The following is a 15,737-nucleotide window of genomic DNA, read 5'->3' on the forward strand; positions in this document are numbered from 1 at the left end:
TCTATTTCTTCCTGTTCCACTTTTGGTAGTTTGTCGCTTTCCAGGAAAGCGTCCATTTCCTTTAGATTGCCTAATTTATTGGCGTATAGCTGTTCATAATATATTTTAAAAATCGTTTGTATTTCCTTGGTGTTGGTAGTGATCTCTCCTTTCTCATTCATGATTTTATTAATTCTAGTCTTCTCTCTCTTCGTTTTAATAAGGCTGGCTAATGGTTTATCTATCTTATTAATTCTTTCAAAGAACCAGCTCCTGGTTTTGTTGATCTATTCCACAGTTCTTTTGGTCTCGATTTCGTTGAGTTCTGCTCAAATCTTAATTAACTCTACTCTTCTGTTGTGTGTAGGATCTATTTGCTGTTCTTTCTCTGGCTCCTTTAGGTGTAAGGTTAGCTTTTGTATTTGAGTTCTTTCCAGTTTTTGAATGGTTGCTTGTATTGTGATGTATTTCCCCCTCAGGACTGCTTTTGCTGCATCCCAAAGATTTTGAACGGTTGTATCTTCATTCTCATTAGTTGCCATGAATCTTTTTAATTCTTCCTTAATTTCCTGGTTGACCCTCTCATCTTTTAGCAAGATGGTCCTTAACCTCCACGTGTTTGAGGTCCTTCCAAATTTCTTGCTGTGAATTAGTTCTAATTTCAAGGCATTATGGTCTGAGAATATGCAGGGGATGATCCCAATCTTTTGGTATCGGTTCAGACCCGATTTTGACCCAGTATGTGGTCTCTTCTGGAGAAAGTTCCATGTGCACTTGAGAAGAATGTGTATTCAGTTGAGTTTGGATGTAAAGTTCTGTAGATATCTGTGAAATCCATCTGGTCCAGTGTATCATTTAAAGCTCTTGTTTCTTTGGAGATGTTGTGCTTAGAAGACCTATCGAGTGTAGAAAACTCTAGATTGAAGTCACCAAGTGTAAGTGTATTATTATCTAAGTATTTCTTCACTTTGGTTATTATTTGATTGATATTTTTGGCAGCTCCCAGATTCGGGGCATATATATTGAGGATTGTTAAGTCCTCTTGTTGGACAGATCTTTTAAGTATGATATAATGTCCCTCTTCATCTCTCACTACAGCCGTCGGGGTAAATTTTAGTTTATCTGAGATAAGGATGGCTACCCCTGCTTTCTTTTGAGGACCATTTGAATGGTAAATGGTTATGCAACCTTTTATTTTCAGGCTGTAGGTGTTCTTCTTTCTAAAATGAGTCTCTTGTAGACAGCAAATAGATGGGTCCTGCTTTTTTATCCAGTCTGAAACCCTGCACCTTTTAATGGGGTCATTAAGCTCGTTCACGTTCAGAGTTACTATTGAAAGATATGATATCTATTCAGTCCTTGTTTTTGTGGATTGTTCCACTGGACTTTTATTTATTTATTTATTTATTTATTTATTTATTTATTTATTTAATTTATGATAGTCACAGAGAGACAGAGAGAGAGAGGGGCAGAGACATAGGCAGAGGGAGAAGCAGGCTCCATGCATTGGGAGCCCGACGTGGGATTCGATCCTGGGTCTCCAGGATCGCGCCCTGGACCAAAGGCAGGCGCTATACCGCTGCGCCACCCAGGGATCCCTGGACTTCTCTTTAAAGGGAAATTTTAAGAGTCCCCCTTAAAATTTCTTGCAGAGCTGGTTTGGAGGTCACATATTCTTTCAGTTCTTGCCTGTCTTGGAAGCTCTTTATCTCTCCTTCCATTCTGAATGAGAGCCTTGCTGGATAAAGTATTCTTGGTTGCATGTTCTTCTCATTTAGGACCCTGAATATATCCTGCCAGCCCTTTCTGGCCTGCCAGGTCTCTGTGGAGAGGTCTGCTGTTACCCTAATACTCCTCCCCATAAAAGTCAGGGATTTCTTGTCTCTTGCTGCTTTAAGGATCTTCTCTTTATCTTTGGAATTTGCAAGCTTAACTATTAAATGTCGAGGTGTTGAACGGTTTTTATTGATTTTGGGGGGGGGGGATCTCTCTATTTCCTGGATCTGAATGCCTGTTTCCCTTCCCAGATTAGGAAATTTTTCAGCTATGATTTGTTCAAATACATATTCTGGCCCTCTGTCCCTTTCGGTGCCCCCGGGAACCCCAATTAAACGTAGGTTTTTCTTCCTCAGGCTGTCGTTTATTTCCCTTAATTTATCTTCATGGTCTTTTAATTGTTTGTCTCTTTTCCTCAGTTTCCTTCTTTGACATCAACCTGTCTCTATGTCACTCATTCGTTTTTCCACCTCGTTAACTCTCGTCGTTAGAACTTCTATTTTGGATTGCATCTCATTCAATTGATTTTTAATTTCTGCCTGATTAGATCTAAATTCTGCAGTCATGAAGTCTCTTGAGTCCTTTATGCTTTTTCTAGAGACACCAGTAGCTTTGTAATAGTGTTTCTGAATTGGCTTTCTGACATTGAATTGTAATCCAGATTTTGTAGCTCTTTGGGAGAGAGGACTGTTTCTGATTCTTTCTTTTGAGGTCAGGTTTTCCTTCTAGTTATTTTCCTCTGTGTAGAGTGACCAGAAACACGTTTTATTGGGAAAAGGAGAAAAGGAGAGAAGAGAATGGAGAAAAGAAAAAGAATAAAAGAAAAAAGCAAAAAAGATAAAAACAGGAAAAAAGAAAAGAAAAAAAGGGGGGGTAAGTAAACAGAAATTAGAAAACAGAAAACAAGGGGTAGTATCCTGGATTCTGTGTACTGTAAATCCCTTGACTTCCTCTGGAACTTTCCAGTGTTGGTTGGTCAATAGTTTGTTTTTCCCCTGTTGGTCTAGGTGGTCTTCTGGGGGAGGGCCTGCTGTTCTGATTTTCAGGTGTTACCATTTGGGGGAGCTGCTCAGTCCCCTGCCTGGTGCAGGTCTCAGTGAAAGATGTGTAAGCCGTTTATCAGGTGAGGCCACTGTGAGGCTCAGTTGGGGCTGTTTATCCTGTGAGGCCCCAGGAGGAACAACAACAGTGGTGGCAGCCAGCTTTGGAGACCTGGATTTAGCTCCTGCAGTAACTATGGAGCTCCCTGTCTGCAGGGGCCTGGATGCTCTGGGGGCACGGTTGCTGATCTGCTCAGCTCAGGGCCGCACTGCGGTAGGAGTGTCCTTGCTGTCCTGGGCCCTTCCGGCTTCTGCCTGTTCCGGGGGGAGCGCCAGATCGTGGGCTGTGTCCCCCGCGCCCTGTCCTCCCGGGCCTGCACTGCTGGAATCACGCTTCCGGCCGCGCAGCTCCCTCTGCACGTAGCCTCTGCCTGTGCCGCCCCTGAGCTGCTCCCGGGGCCACACAGGCCCTTCCACGCGGAGCTGCCACCTGAGCCCCTTGGGAGCTGCGCCCGGGTCCAGCCGTGTGCACGCTGCAGCCCTTTAGGGAGCTTGGCGCACTCTCCCCGGGGCGCAGTTGTTGTGTTACTGTCCCAGGGAGCCTGAGGGTATCCCCGCCCTCCTGGGGTCCTGCTCTAACTCCCTGCGAGTGCCTTTGAGCCCGGGAAGATTGGTGCAGCTCCTGCTTCTCCAGGACGGAGCTTTTCTGTCCTGGGGGCGCTCGCCCCAGCCGTAGCCCGGCTCCTTGCGGGGTCCCTCCTCCTTGGATGCCTTTTTTTTCTTTAATTCTTTTTCCCCCGTCTTCCTACCTTGATAGAACCGCGAACTCTTCTCACTGTAGCATTCCAGCTGCTCTCTCTTAAATCTCAGGCCGAATTCGTAGATTTTCAGGATGATTTGAAGGTTATCTAGGTAATTTGGTGGGGTAGGTGATTTGGGGACCCTACTCTCCCGCCATCTTGCCCCTCCAGATTCTTGGCCTGCTTTTAAAAAGAATCTAGATCCCAAAATAAGAAGGAAATTTAAAGTACAAGGAAAGTAATCAAAATAAGAGACATACAAAATATGTACATAACAATTAAAATTAGGAGTTTATAAAGAAGAAAATTAATAAAAAATAATAAAGAACAAAGTGCAAAGGAAGCTAGATCCTACTTTCCCGTAGAGCTGAAGCTTTGCAGGCTTCTGTGATCAGTACTCTTGGTGGGAGCCAGTGGTCTGTGCCAGTCTTCTGGGGGAGGACCCGTTCCCCTGATTGTCAGGTGCCCACTTGCCTTAGTGGAGATACCCCTGCAGGGCTCGGAGGCAGGGCTCAGTGTAAGCGTCTCTCGTCTCCACCAGGCGGCGACAAGCTGCTCGCTGAGAGCTCTCAGTGCTGATGGGTGGGATGAGTTTGGGGGCCCTGGTTTCCTTTCCTGGAGATGAACATCCCGCTCCCCAGATGCAGTGAGCCTTCACAGAAGAGCCATCAAGCCCTCTTGTCTCTGCAGTTTGTGTCAGAACCCTGCATTCACCCTCCCTGTGTCCGAGGTTTTTTTCTTTTTTCTTTTAATTTAATCTCAGACGCAGGACTGAGTTTCAAAACCCCAAAATATAGGGCCTCCCCTGTTGGAGACCTGTGCTCTTGCTGCCCGGGAGTGTCTCCTCCACTTCCGCATTAGGTGAAGCACAAGGGGACAGGGGCGGCCGGGAGGAACGTGTGCTGAAGGGACCCGTCTGGCCGGGCGGATGGCCGTTCATGGACATCTGGTCACGGTGGGCGGGAGCGCGTGTGTGTCAGGTGCGTGCGGGTGGTGCCTGTGTGTCGGTCCTGGGAGCCCCAGGGCTGTAGCTGAAGGGCACCTCATCTGCAGAGACGGAGGGAAGGCGTCTCCTGGGATCCCTAAGGATGACCCCGTGCATGGCAGCGGGCAGCTCTCCGACGTCCGTCTCCTGCCGGGCTCGTCTGCTTGGGGCTGCAGTGCAAGGAGCTGGGAGGGCGGGGGGCCCCCACCGAGGGCACCGCAGACTTTCCTGCGGGTGGTGTCCTAAATGCAGAGCCTTTCAGGAGTGGGTGCGCCCCCGAGGGAGCTCCAGGGGCCAAAACCTGATTGGAGCTGATGGCGGCAAAGGGCCACGGGCGTCGCTAAGTGCCCTTGCAGGGACTTTGTTCTGACTACGTTGTGGGTGGTCGGTTGCCAGGCAGTGCCCGCGGAGGTCTAGCACCAGGACGGGGAGCAGCCCTCCAGCAGCCCCGGGAGGATGTCTACCAGCCCCGTGGACCCTGGCCCCTAGTTCTCAGGCTGGGCCGGAACCATAGGATCATTTGGAGGATTCCCATTTGGGTGGACAGTGGGGGTGAGGTGGACCTTACCAGTTCAAGGCCCTTGGTCCCTGCCTCCAAGGCCACGACCCTCAGCCATCCTGCCAGCTCCCACCTGGACACCTTCTCCTCCAGGCTCGTTCCCAGCGTGGTGGCTATGGTTTGCATGGATGCCAGGGCCCCTGGAAAGCTCAGGGATAGGGATGGCCCAGGCCACCCGTGGGCGGGACAGCCTCCAGGGCTGACGTGTGGCCTTGAGACCCAGTGTGAGTGTAACCCCGGTCGTACCTCCGCGACATGGGTGTAGACGTGCCATGGCCGAGGGTCCAGGGACCTCTCCTCAACACACTGAGAGAGCAGTCCTCCCACCTCAGCAAGGGGGCCATGCTTCCCCGGGGTTTCCCTAGACCTAGTGAAAGCCCCATCTGTCCTGAGGCCACCCTCGTCAGACACCATGGATTCCGACGTCGCAACCCATTCCCTTCTGGGAAGCGGCCGGACCCACCCACTGTGTCTATGGAAACTATGAGTGGAGGGCGTCTAGCATCGGCTCTACCTATGGACAGGTCCACACAATCCCTTCCATGGAGCCAGATGCACATAGAAAGGGACATCTCGAGTGCCTGTGCAGCCCCGTCGCTTGGGTGTCCACCTGGGCTCAGGTCATGATCACAGGGTCCAGGATGGAGCCTCAAGTGGGGCTCCCTGCTCAGTGGGGTCCTGCTTCTCTCCTGCCAGTGCACGAGCTCTCTCGCTCGCTCTCTCTCACCATGCACCCCCATAAATCTCTAAAGCATTTCACAGAAAAGGAAATGCAGATACAGATAATGGTGGACACGTATATGTGCACAGAGGTGACTAGGGGAGGCAGAGAGGTTGGGGTATAAGGGCCACCTCTCAGAACTCCGCTTCCTCGCAAACGCTGAAACTTACGTGTTGGATCCGGAGGCCTCAGACGAGGATGTCAGCTCTCATCTCCAAGGCGTGAGGGCCATGTCAGGGGCATAGTAAACCCGAAGGGACCGACCCCGCCCCCACTCCCCTATTCTTCCAAATTTTCCACCGACATTCCTTTCCTGAGGTTCAATGACCAGACAATAAGTTGCAAAGGAAGCTCCCGTGACAGTGTGACCTCTGTGTGTGTCTACCTGTGAGAGAAAATGAGGTAGAGGGGTCAGGAGACAGAGATAGACAGAGAGACAGAGAGAGACAGAGAGACAGAGAGACAGAGTGAGAGACAGAGGAGAGAAAGAGAGAGAGATTTAGAGAAATAGAGGGAGACAAGGCTAGAGGGAGGAGGCGACCATGAGGGAGGAGTGGGGAGATTCACTGCCCGCCCAAGAGGATCGGGGTTAGGGGTGAATCAGGCCTCAGCTGACACCACCATGGCAAGATTGCGTGCGTGGAGTGTGTGTCCCTGGGCGTCCCCGTCGACCCCTTGGAGGAGTGCTCACACAAGCAGCGCCTCCATCCAGTGTGGTGGCTGTGTGTGGGGAGGGTGAGTGAGGCCTGTGCGTGTGTCTGTGCCAAGTTGGGAGCTGTAGGTGGGCGTCATAGTGTCTCCACAGCCCGTTTCGGGCACAAGCACGGGAAGCATTGCGAATGTTGCAAGACAGGCAGGAATGAAGGGAGACCGAAGGCCCAGGGGACAAATGACACCACGAAATGGCTCGGGGGAGGCAGAGAGATGTTTATTGTAGCCATGGGTCATCCCATGGAGCTTGAACAGCCGGGATGAGGTTTCCTCAAGTGACTCTTGGCAGGGAAGAGGGGTGACCCGGCTGAGGGAAGACCTGTGACAGGCTGACCGCTAACGTCTGCTGCTTCCTGAAGAGCCAGGGATCCTTAAGGATCCAGGGTCCTGCTGATGGGTCCCACAGAAGGAAAACACATGCACATGCACAAAGGCACACACACGGCTGAGGTTCTGGAACGCACCCCCGTGGGACCGTCTCACACTGACCGCCCCGAGTGCCTGTGGCCACCCCTCTGGCTGCCACTTGCTGACCGTTGGCAGTGCTCTGGCAAGATGCCAGGCCAAGGCCCCAGGACATTCCCGCTGTAGCCTGGGACAGGAGGCTGACGGGGGAGACCCCAGGCTTTGCCCCTTAGGCCATTCCCACCCTGACAGCCTAGATGCATCCGTGTCCCTGGGCAACACAGTCCAGACCTGGAGCATGATGGCTGCTCCTCCTGGCCTCAGGCTCCATCGGGCCCCTGGCTGAACTGTGGGTTCCCCCTCCTCTGAGTCACGCTAGGGCCCCATGTTCCCCTGGATGCCTGAATGAATGGGTTGGGCGTGGGGAGGACAGGGCCTCCCTGATCCTAGGCCTGAGGCCACAAGGAGTCCTGTAGCATTTCCAGCAGAGCGTGATAATCGTCCTCGCTGAGGGATGCTTCCAGGGGTCCTGGAGGTTCTTCCTCCCGCAGAGGCCCCACCCACAAGGGGTGTACATCTTCTTCCATCTCATCGGCTGAGAGAAGCTCTTGCAGGAAACTGGAGGTGTCCGTACACAGCTGGTGTTGTGGGGGCAGCGGGACACATGGCCCTGCAGGAGGGGGAGGCTGTTGCCACCAAGCGGGGCTCTCCCCGGGGGCGGGCTGCTGCCCTGTCCCATCCTGGGACCCTGCTGTGCCCATGACTGCCTGGGAACTTTGGCCCCTCCTCGGCATGGCCTGATCGGTGCCCGAGGGACCTGCATGACCCCAGTGTTGAGGGGGATCAGCAGGTGAAGGCCGCGGGCCAACTTGTAAGAGCAGGGGCGCCTTGCTGGGGTGCTCTTTCGGCTGCTGGCATCTCCCAGGGGAGGGGAGGCCAAGGTCAGCGTGACCTGGTGAGAGGCCCCCTCCTCGAGTCAGTCCTGGGCAGGATCGGCTCCCCAGGTCTCTGGGAGCAGCAGTGTTTCCTCCTTGCCCACCTAAGGTGGGTGGGACCAGGCTGGCCCCCGGAATCAGGCGCCCAAAGCCCCCACAGGAAACTGGAGGGACAACATCCACGGAGGAGACAGGAGGTGTCCCTGCAGCCTGCGTCTGCATGCTTGCCAAAGGATCAAAGGGAGCCAGATTTGGAGAGCTCCTGGGGACCCTCCACAGGTGGCTTTGGTCCAATGGGACCGTCCCGCGAGGACTGGGTTTGTGGTTTGCCGCCAAAGCATTCTCGGGCCCACTTGGGCTCTGCCCTGGGTGCCGAGCTCTTCTGTTCTGAAACCAAACCTGGGACAGACAATAGGGGTTGTGGCCATCAGAAGGAGGACGGGATGCCAAGTCGGCTTGCCCGTGACCTGCCCTGTCCCACCTCACCCACCGCACACACCCACCCCACCCTGTGCTCTCTCCAGGAAAGACGCAGTGAATGGTTGGGGCTGAACCTCAGGCCACGGCTGTCCCTACCTTTCCATGGGCCCTCGAAAACCATGTGCATGCCCTGGGCAACCTTGGCTACCTAGCCGGGAGCATACTGGGCCTGTGTCACTTTGCCTGGCAAGTGCTTCTGCCGCTCTTCGCTCCCTGCCCTGCCCTCGCCTTCTTTGCCAATTGCGGCCTGGGGATCAGCCGTGCCCTGAGTCCTGGGACCGAGACTCATCCGACGGCCTGCCCCACTTTACCCAGGATAGTCCACGTCCTGAGGTCTGCTCCCGGCTGCCTCAACACCTCTGCCCCCATCTACTCTTGGGTGTGAACGTGTGGAAAACCACATCCTCTGCCTCAGAGCCTTGGACTCATGGCTACGTGGTCGGACTGCAGGCACATCTGTGATGGGCCGAGCGAAAGGCGTGGGCAGCCAGTCTTCCACATCCAGAACAGCTACGTTTGCATCGGCCCTCCCTCCCGTCCTGGCTGGAGGAAAAGAGGAGCTCAGGTGAGCTCCTGGAGTTTCCCTTCTGATCCTGGAAAAGACGCGTCAGAGGAAAGCCAAGGCGTGCCCCCTGAAGCAGCCTCCTCACGCTCTTGCACCAACCAAGAGTCTTTCAGAGAATCTGCCTATATCTCCCTGAAGCTGCCTCACACCTCCCATCCCGTAAAGCGCTGTGTGCAGAACTAAGGCAGAAGAGCCGCACACAGCTGGGCTCCCTGAATCCTCTCCCTCACCTGGATTAGGGCCTGTAATCCCGGCTGATTAGGTTATCCACACAAGGTGTGGCTCCTGGGCAGGATCCGTTTTAGCCCCATGGTCCTGAGGCCCAGGGCAGCATCACACCGGTCTCCACACAAAGGACGGCAAGCCCACGCACACTAATGGCATCTTGGGGGCATACTCCATGGATAATTGGGCTGAGTTTGAAGCCGCTGAGACTATGGCTTCTCTCGAGAGGGGCCAACTTGGACATATTCCCACTTTGGTCCGGTCACCATTTCTACAAGCATGTGTGCTAACCAACATTGAGTTTGGAAATTCTTCCTTTGGACGGGTTCTTCCAGGCTTGGTCAACACTCTGCCCTTGGTGTCTCTGCCACACACCCCGCGGGTAGCCCCTCCCCAGGAGCCCACGTCTCTCCAGCACCATGGAAGGGATACCTTCCCTTCCACAGGGAACAACGCCCGTGACACTCTGTAAAAACTCACCTGAATTCTGGCTTCTGGAATGCCTGTTTTTCTGGCCAGGCTTTCCCTCATACCAATGCCAGGAAACCGCTCCTCCTCAAAGGCTTGAAGGAGGATACTGGTTTGGGATGCAGAAATGGATGTCCGTTTTCTCCTGCCTTCCTTCGGGACACGTCCTAAAGAGAGAACAAGGTTGGAGAGGAGGGCTCGGACGCCAATAGCACAGCCAGTGTGGAGACAGAAGTGGGTGTCAGGGTGTGTGTGATGGTGTGTGACGGTGTCTGAATTCATATGACTGCGTGTGTGTGTGTGTGTGTGTGTGTGTGTGTGTGTGTGTGAGATAGAGAGAGAGAGAGAGAGAGAGAGAGAGAGAGAGCTTTTCTCCATGTTCTCTGTCTTCATAGGCTCTCCTTCCCTGAGGCCAAGGAGACAGAGCCTGGAGTGAGTCCCAGAGCCAGCCTTTGAATAACAATGGTGAGCTGATGGAAGAAGAGGCCTGTGTCCTGGCTAGCAGGTTCAGGACAGGAAGATGCAGATACTTCCTGACCCAGAAACAGCCCGCCTGCTGCCTGCCCAGGAATGGCAGGCGGGGTGTCGCCATCTGGGGTCACAAGGGTGGCTAGAGCCTGAGAGCAGAGCTTGGGGTCCTTCCTGAGGCTTCTGCCACAGCCAGGTCAGCACACAGGTCACACTCCCTGTGTCAAGGAGTGGCTCAGGAGGGGACCCTTCTTGGGTGCCGGGGAGTCACCTGGAGGCTGTCCCTTTCCATTCGGTGGCCCTTCTCCTTGGGGAATTCTGGAGTCCAGTCGGCGGCTCTGCCTTAGCTGTCTCGTTCTCTGGTTTTGGACCCAGACCTAAGGGGCAAAAGAAGAAGCAACGTTCAGGTAACGCGGGAGGGCAGGAAACCCCACACATGTGGCAGGGACACGAGGCCCCAAGACCAACCAACAACCCAGGGAAAGCCAGAGCTGGCTTGGTGCCTCCAGTGGCACGTGCTATTTGCATGGCCCTCTGGTGTACGAGGAAGTAGGCGTTGGTCTAACCTGAGGAACGGGAACTGTAGGGAAACCTACAACAGATGGCATGGGGACAAGAGTCATTTCTTCTTTGGTCATCCGCATGGGCAGAGGATGGAGCTCCTGCTGAAGTCCCCTGTAGGGAGCTGAGGACACTTTGACTGACCAAGAAGACACTGGAAACGGGTGTCATTCTCCTCACCAATGGACCCGTGCGCAGGCTAGGCTTCCTCTCCACTGGAGGGAAAAGACAGGTGTGCCGTCATGGATAGGCATACGTGCGTCTCTATGTGTCTCTTCCCCACCCCTGTAGGAGGACTCACAGTGTTTCATGTGGGAAAGTGATTGGTCAGGACACAGGATCTCTGGGGACACTCAGCCCATGGGCATGGACCTGTCGTCAGGCCTCAGGCCTTGGGCCCCAGTGTTCCCTCGTCCCTTGAGTGAAGGTCTTGGAAGGACCTCCAAGGGCAAGGTCTCCTAGGGCCCGCACAGCCCAGGCCATAGGTTCTGAGCTCCCCAGCTGACCACGCAGAAGGACGGGCAATCACCTAGCCCCATGTGTGTGCATTCTTCCTCCCCCAGAGTCCATGAGAAAAGCACTGGGGCTGCCTACCTGGATTCTAGACTCGGAGATGGCCAGCTCTCGGGCCAGGTGTTCTCTGGCAGTGATGCCGGGGTAAGGGTTCTCCTGGAAGAATGCCTGCAGGGCCCCCTTCTGGCTTGCCGTCAACACGAGCCTCCTTCGTCGGGGTGCTCGTGGGAGTGGGCCTGTGTGGGGAAGAGAGCAGCGACGGGAGGAAGGCTTTCAGAGGAGCATCGACCGGCGATGTGCTCTCAGAGCCTCTGTGTCTGGGATGTCGAAAACGTCCCCATCCAGGGGCACCCATCCCTTTGCCACTCATGGACCCACCTAAGCCTGAGGGGGTTGTTCCACTGGACAACGGCAGGCCGTTCCGCATCTGCCCTTGGGAATGGGTGATTGTCAAGGATCTAGGGAAAGGGCAGCCTTGAGCTAGGTATGTGATTCCAGGCCAAGGTATGGAGAAGACCCTGGGTGGGGGTTCCGGTGGGCGTCGGGTTTGAAGAGGTGGTGGGGCGGGGTGGAAAGCCCGTCGGGAAAACCAAAGAGGACCATATGTCCACCAGGAAACCTCAAGGGAACATGCGAAAACCCATGCCCACCGTGGGTCCCTCGAGGTGAAAGTTCTACAGTGGTCAACTCGTCTAAGAAGTGATCCACCTTGACCCAATTTCTGCGCCCCGAGATCCAGCTGGCAGCCTTACAGAAGCGGGACTCCTGCTGGGAATCTCGGCCCAGTCCAGGGTTCCCTCCGCCGGCAGCCCTATGCAAGCCTCTCTCCAGCCCCTTTGCCCAGACCCCAGGGGAGCCCCGCCCTCCCACGGGCGTCCCAGCGATCCGGGTGGTGACTTCTCTTGTGCTTAAGCCTGGAAAGTCGTCAGAGCCCCTGGGGCATCCCCGCGATGGCCACTCACCGCCGGGGGTGCCGCTGGAAGCCATATGCTGCAGGAGGAGCTCGCTCTCAGGCGCCCGCAGGTCGACTGGGCAGGATGCGGCAGCGCGGGACTTCCCACGGCCTGGGTGGCCCCGCCCCAGGATGGCCCACCCCTCGGCCTTCCCACAGCTTCCTGGGTGGCCCTGCCCTCCGTGGGGCGGACCTCGGGGGGACCAGGGAGGTCTTCCGGGACGGGGGCCTCGGGACCACCCGAAGCAAGAGTTGGAGCTTGGCTTGCGTCGGATGGGTCCGCCCCCTGCCCTTGGGCTGACGGGCGCCTTCCCGGCACCCTCAGGCCGCTCGGGATCTCAGCTCTGACACAGAGACGCGCCCTGGAGGCCCTGTGCACCGTGTCTCTGCCCGGACCCCTTCGTGGCCCTCGTACAATCGCTCAGGATTCCGGCCCGAGGTTGTGGAACTCTGGCCGCCTTGGCCGCCCGGCACCAGCCTCCTGCTTCGCCTCCCTGGAAAGCCGTTTTAATTTTTTTCCTTTATTTTTTACTTGTTCCAGTTAAACTTGTGTGGTTTATTTCTTTTCACTTTGGTCATTTTTCATTGGGAGTGTTCCACTTTTCCTTTTTAGGTGTATTTGTAGCAATGACTTTGTAATTTCGAGATACATATGTATATATTTCTCCAAATTATATACATACATTCATATATATATATATGGATGTATTTTTTTAACAAACATGTACTTTGAGGTCCCCGTGGGTTTTGAACCCTGGGCCCGCCAATCTGGACTGGTCAGCCTCTCAGTTTGGTCTGGAGGCAGCCTCGGAATCTGGGGAAGCAGTTTCCAATGACACCCAGGCGCCTCCCAGGCGGCTCCCCGGCGGCTCCCCGGCAGCTCCTGTGAAGCCGCACTGGCCAGCCAGGCAGGAGACGGAAATCAGACCCCTTAGATAGGAGGCCTATGAGCGGGACCTTGGGCGCCAGCCATCGTCCTCCGTGTGCGGATGGGTGGCACCTCGATGGTTAGCCTGTGGGCACGAATGAGCAACAACCTTGAAGGAAAGAACGCAGAGCACCCGTGGACGTGGACCATTCGGGGCAAGTGCGTGTGTTACCACGTCCTTGGGCCACGGAGGCAATGCCCTCCGCAGCCTCGTACGGATTCAGGCCTACCCCGGGGAGAAGAATGCGGGCTCCGTCAGAGCTCCTCCTGTTGTGCTCAGACCGGCTCCAGCGGCTTCCCCTCGCTCTTGACCGCCCTCTGCTGGGCATGTCCGCAGGGACATGAGTGTCCAAGGAGAGCGTGGCTTAGTGACCTGGGAGACCCGGGAAGACGGGTCCAATCACCTGCAAAGCTCATGAAGAAAATCATATCCCCCTTCGAATGTGTACTTTTGTATCCTTCGCGTAAATACGTAGTTGTGCATTTCTGGTCTTGGGGTAGTTCTATTTTTAACCTGAGGAACCTCCATACTATTTTTGTATCGTGGCTGCATCTGTTTGCTTTCCCACCAGTAGTGTAGGAGGGTTCTCCTTTCTCCCCATCCTCACCAATAGCTGTTGTCTCCTGTGCTGTTTCTTTTAGCCATTATGGCAAGTGTCAGGTGATATCTCATTGTGGTTTTGATTTTGCGTTTCCCTGATGATGGGTGACATTGAGTGTCTTTCCATGTGTCTGGTGGCCATCTGAATGTCATGTTAGAGAAAATGTCCATTCGTGTCTTCTGCCCATGTTCAGTTGGATAATTCAGGTTTTGAATGTGGAGCTTTACATTTTGGATACTAAACCTTTATTGGATCTGTCTTTTAGAAATATCTTTTCTCATTCTGTAAGTTGCCTCTTAGCTTTGGTTGTTTCCTTCACTGTGCAGAGCTTTTTGTCTTGATGAAGTCCCAACAGTTTATTTTTGCTTCTGTTTCCCTTGTCTCAGGGGCATATCTAGAAAGAAGATCCTATGGCCAAGTCAAAGATGTCACTGCCTATCTTTTCTTCCTTTTATGGTTTCAGGTCTCACATTTAGGTCTTCAATCCCTTTTGAATTTATTTTTTTTATCCATGGTGTGGGAAAGTGTTCCAATCCCATTCTCCTGCATGTGGCTGTCTAGTATTCCCAACATCATTTGCTGAAGAGACTGTCATTTAACCATTGGATATTCTTTCCTGCTTTGTCAAGTATTAATTCAGCCCAGAGTTACAGGTTTGTATCTTGTTTCGGGTTTTCCATTCTCTTCTATTGATCTAGGTGTCTTCTTCTTGTGCCCGCACTATACTCTTTGGATCACTAGAAAACTGTAATATAACTTGAAGTCTGAATTTGTGGTGCCCCCAGCCTTGATTTTCTCTTTCTACGTATCTTTGGCTATTTTCAGTCTTTTGTGGTTCCATAAAAATTTTAGGGCTATTTGTTCCGGCTCTGTGAAAAATGCTGTTGCTATGTTGATAGCAATTGCATTGAATGTGCAGATTGCTTTGAGTAGTATAACCTTATTTGCAATATTTGTTCTTCCAGTCCTTGAACATGTAATGTTTTTGCATTTTGTGTCTGTCATCTTCAATTTCTTTCATCAATATTTTATAGTTTTCACAGCACAGGGCATTCACCTCTTTGGTTAGGCTGAATCTTATGTATCTTATTGCTTTTGGTGTTATTGTGAAGGAGATTGAATCCTCAATTTCTCTTTCCAATGACACCCAGGCGCCTCCCAGGCGGCTCCCGGCAGCTCCTGTGAAGCCGCATAGAAATTATTGTTGCATAGAAATGCAACACATTTCTCCACATTAATTTCATATCCTGCAAGTATTCCAAATTCGTGTTCATTTCTTGCAGTTTTTTTTACTTCTCGCAATTTTCTTGGTGATGTCTTTTGGTTTTCTATTTACAGGATAATGTTTTTGCCCCCTGAGCATGATATTGTTGTGGATATTTGGTATATGGCCTTTATGATGCTGAGGTATGTCCCTTCTATCCCTACCTTGCTGAGAGTTTTTTGTTTTCAAGAAAAAATGCTGTATTTTGTCAAATGTTTTTTTCTGCATCTATTGACAGATCATACGGTTCTTATCCCTTCTTTTATTAATATGGCGTATCATGTTTATTGAATTGTGAAAATTGAACCAGCCTCGCAACCCACGAATAAATCCCACCAGATTGTGGTGAATAATTCTTTTAATATACTGCTGAATTTGATTTGCTAGTATTTTACTGAGAATTTTCGCATCCATGTTTCTTTGGGAGTATTGGTCTGTCATTCTCCTTTTTCGTGTTTTTCTTTTTTTCTTTTTTTTCTGGTTTGGACCGACGTAATGCTGGCCTCATAGAACAAGTTTGGATGTATTCCTTCAATTTCTATGTTTTGGAAATGTTTGAGAAGAATAGGTATTAATTCTTCTTTAAATGTCCAGTAGATGCCCTGGGAAACCATCCTGTCCTGGACCTCCATTTTCTTAGGTCTAAAGTTAGGGTATGTAGACATCATATCGATGGATTGGTTTTTTTTTTTAAAGATTTTATTTATGTATTCATGAGAGAGAGGGGGAGAGCCAGAGACCGAGAGAGAGAGAGAGAGCAAGAGAGAGAGACAGAGACAGAGAGAGGCAGAGATATAGGC

At 52.5% G+C, this 15,737-nt stretch overlaps 1 long non-coding RNA gene across 1 annotated transcript; it reads right to left on the reverse strand.

Annotated features, from left to right (window-relative positions):
• Nucleotides 1-7,845: 7,845 nt before the first annotated feature.
• Nucleotides 7,846-15,303, reverse strand: LOC140599932 (uncharacterized). Its single transcript, XR_012003012.1, has 4 exons — nucleotides 11,273-15,303; nucleotides 10,389-10,494; nucleotides 9,662-9,816; nucleotides 7,846-8,310 (listed from the first exon to the last, which is right to left on the reverse strand). It is a non-coding gene; the product is annotated as an uncharacterized lncRNA (long non-coding RNA).
• Nucleotides 15,304-15,737: the final 434 nt, after the last annotated feature.

This window comes from Vulpes vulpes, chromosome 8 (genome assembly GCF_048418805.1).
Source record: "Vulpes vulpes isolate BD-2025 chromosome 8, VulVul3, whole genome shotgun sequence".
In the NCBI taxonomy this organism is placed as follows: domain Eukaryota; kingdom Metazoa; phylum Chordata; class Mammalia; order Carnivora; family Canidae; genus Vulpes; species Vulpes vulpes.